This window comes from Hipposideros armiger, unplaced genomic scaffold (genome assembly GCF_001890085.2).
Source record: "Hipposideros armiger isolate ML-2016 unplaced genomic scaffold, ASM189008v1 scaffold_252, whole genome shotgun sequence".
In the NCBI taxonomy this organism is placed as follows: Eukaryota; Metazoa; Chordata; class Mammalia; order Chiroptera; family Hipposideridae; genus Hipposideros; species Hipposideros armiger.
This window is the reverse complement of record NW_017731602.1, coordinates 38,277-42,086: the sequence shown is the minus strand read 5'-3', so window position 1 is coordinate 42,086 and position 3,810 is coordinate 38,277. Positions and strand designations below refer to the sequence as shown.

Here is a 3,810-nt window from a genome sequence, read left to right as displayed (position 1 = left end):
ATGATTTGGGATGACCTCCCAAACTTAGAAGACATCTATACTTCTTTGTGTTCACCAACAGTGGAAGACTCAGGGATGGATTTTGACTCTGGACTAGAAGATGATGACACAAAAAGTGATAGTATTTTGGAGGATTCCATAATCTTTGTTGCCTTCAAAGGAAATACAGATGATAAAGACTCCAAGAGGAAATTGGACAATATTGAAGAATGTGCCCAATTTGTTATACATGGAATCCAGCAAGAAAAGGTACAAAAGGTGGAGCACTGGAACAGTGCATGTGTGACATTCAACATCCACCAGGGAAGCAAAGGAGCAATTACAGATCCCGGTTCAGAGAAAGAACCAGCAGCTTCGGAACCTGGGATCTTTCCACTCAGATTGAAGGGGAAGGTGCTAGCAACCTGGCTTTGGTTCAGACCTGAAGCCAACATGTGAGAATGAATGGATTTGTGGTAGCCAGCTATTCAATTAGGATAGAGGCAGGATTTCCCATGGCAGGTGGTCCAGGATTAATGGGAGTAACCAGCCCTGCCACTGTTACGATACCCCAGGGTGGAAACGTGTCATCTTCTGGGGTGGCACCGGGCTCCAATTCAGAGCTGCAGCCCAGGGCTGCTCGCCCTGCTTCTCAATCGGATGTAATGGATCCATTCCTCTCTGGGTTCCATATACAGCAGCAAAGTCATCCCACAGTATCTTTATCTGCCCTCCACCAACCAACGCAGCCTGTCCCTGTGAACAGACAAATGAACCCAGCTAACTTTCTCCAGCTGCAGTAGCAGCAACAGCAGCAGCAGCCGCCACCACAAAAGTTGCAGACAAGACCCCCACAGCAATATATGCAGCAACAGCCACAGAGAGTTCGACTCCAGTCAACTGGCCCAACTCAGGTGCCGGTCCCTCCAGGGTAGAACCAGCTGCCTTCCAGAGCCCTTCAGCCCCTCCAGCCCAGGGTTCTCTCAGTGCAATGGCTGCAAACCAAGCATGGAAGAAGACACCCTTGTCTGGTCCGATGCAAGAGCAATTCCAGGCAAGACCGTCCTTCAGCACAGTGCCGACACCATCACACCCTTCCCCTCCATATCCTTTGGCAGCCAGCAAGCCATAAAAGGACATACAAACGTTCCTCAGATGAGCAACCCAGGCCAGTTCACGGCTCCTCAGATGAAGAGCTTACAGGGAGGGCACCCCAGGTTTCCAAACCCCTGCAGCAGCCCCACCTCATCAAGACTCCTGCCTCTTCACCCTCCTTCCAACAGGGATCTCACAAATGATGGTGCCCCATATCAGATGATGGGGCCTCAGGGTCAAGTTTTGCTCCAGCAGAACTCAATGATAGAACAGATCATGACCAATTAGCTACAGGGAAATAAGCAACACTTAAAACCAATCCAGTGTCTATCTGTGACCACCTGAGAGAATAAAGGGACCAACTTCAAACATGCAAGAAAACATGACACAGTTTATAGGACAGATGTCAGGACAGATGCTGCCTCACCAAGGGCCTGTGAGCAACAGTCCTTCTCAGGTTATGGGGATTCAGGGGTAGAGCTTGAGGCCACCAGGGCCCAGCCCATATATGGCCCAACAGCATGGTGATCCTGCTACTACAGTAAATAATGATGAATGATGTCAGCTTGTCTCAAATGATGCCTGGTGTTAGCATGCAACAAACCAACATGGTCCCCCTCTACATACAGGCCATGCAGGAAAACAGTTCCTCAGAAACCACTTCTCAGGTCATGGGATGCCTTTCAATGCACCTTTCAGTGGAGCAACCAATGGAAATCAGATGTCCTGTGGTTAGAATCCAGGTTTCCTGGACAATAAGGATGTCACACTAATGAGTCCATTGTTGGTCAACGTATTACAGAGTGACATCTGGGCAGGTCACTCTGGGGAAAACAAGCAAAATAACACCAACGCAAATAAACCAAAAAAGAAGAAAAATAGTCAGTAAAATTGAAACACCCCAGATACTCGCCCAGCTGGTTTGGAGGAGGCTGGTCAGCAGCCATTGCTTGGAGAACAGGCAATTAACTTGGACAGCTCAGGCCCTAAACATGCCAGAATTTTCAAGCTGACCACCAGCCCCTTCACAGAGTTTAGTCCCAAAGGAAACTCCAGCCACAGCACTGCACTATGTTGCCACAGTCTCTGGACAAAGCAGTGAGCCCAAAGAGACCATTGCAAAGTCCAAAAGACCAAGCTGGAAAAACTCCCGAACTGAAGAGCCAACTGTGGCTTCTGAAAGTGTGGAAAACAGACATCAGAAGTGATCCTCTCCATCCGCTTGTGCCTCCAACTCTACTAAAGATATTACCTGTGTCGTGCAATCCAAGCTAAGAAAATGGACGGTGACTTGATGCTTGTCAATGTGTGTGAATCTACAAAAAACTTTGAGCTGTGACTTTTTAAAATCCATTTCTGTACATCTAGTCATTTTAATAACGGTGGCCGTTTCCCTACTTTTGGTGTTAAGTTCACGGTTTCTAAAACGTTGCCATGTATTGAGAGGAGCTAATGTGATTATTAGTTTTCACATTTCCTAAGCAGCCTAGCGTATAGGGTGAGTATTTTTAGATCTTCCAATGATGTATTGTCTAAGGAAGTATTGTGTGAACAGCAGTTGTGGGGGCAAAAGGAATCCTCTCATTTGGAAATGTTGTAAATAATTTTATTATGCAGTGTTTTGGATGTATTGGGTTGTCAGAAAAGTCATGGCATATTTTTTCTATGTTTTTCATTGCAAAAATGCATCATGATTTTTCCGACAACCTAATATTTGTTGTAGAAATGGACCAGTGAATAAAGAGAATCTAAGAGTTGGTACAATGTGAAATACTGGACGTGTTAAATAAATGTCATTGTTCTAGAAAACAAAAAGTAAAACGATGTTCACAGATCTATTTTAGATAGATTATTTTTATTATTTTAGTTGTTCCCCCTCCTAGTAAGCAACAAAAAGAAAAATTCATATTATGCATATTGTTCATCTTCCATTGAGCAATGTTTTCCTTCAAAACATAGTGATGATTGGATAGTCTTGTAGAAGCATAAAGTCTTAGAATTGGAAGAGACTGTGTCTAGTCTTTCACTGACTACAAGAATCCCAGCTACAAAAGTGAGATGACAGATGGTCATGCAGATGAAATGTAGAGGCAGTTCAAATACTTCCGACACAGCACTTGAAAGTTAAATTCATTATTTGTTGAACACATGCATTGTGTAATGTAGTATTTTATATTACATTACATTATAACAGGATGGGCCTGTTATAAAATGTATGTCATAGAGCTAATCTGTCTCCCCTGGATCTTTAGAGCTATAAGAAAATAGCTTCTCCTTGTTTCACAGATACCCCTTCCAAGCATGTGTGGTCCTTTATATATTTAGTCACTGGTATAATTATATATCTGAGGTCATTAAAAGAGAGATGCAGGAAGCTGATCATCTGTTCATTGTTTTTCCATGAGAGAATTTTTAAAGGATATGCTTCTACAACTAAAAAGAAAGATTGTTTTCTTTTTAAAATACAAGTTTTAAGGAAATGATGCCAGTTACCTCTATCAAGGCTTTTCTTCAATTATCATATTATTTGAATACAGTCAGTGGTTATATAAGCTTTATAAGTAAGTAAAAAAGATAAGCAAAGCAAAATGTTAACACCTACAATGTAACTAAAATACTTGAGGAACAATGAGACAAACCTTCGCCTCATGCTAAAAACAGTTAATAAGTGTTTAATGTGACAAGTGACTTCAACACTTGCAATTATCCTGCTAAAGCATGCCGTCACTGGTGGAG

At 42.9% G+C, this 3,810-nt stretch overlaps 1 pseudogene; it reads left to right on the top strand.

The window, feature by feature from the left end:
- Nucleotides 1-2,369, top strand: LOC109389947 (nuclear receptor coactivator 6 pseudogene; annotated as a pseudogene).
- Nucleotides 2,370-3,810: the final 1,441 nt, after the last annotated feature.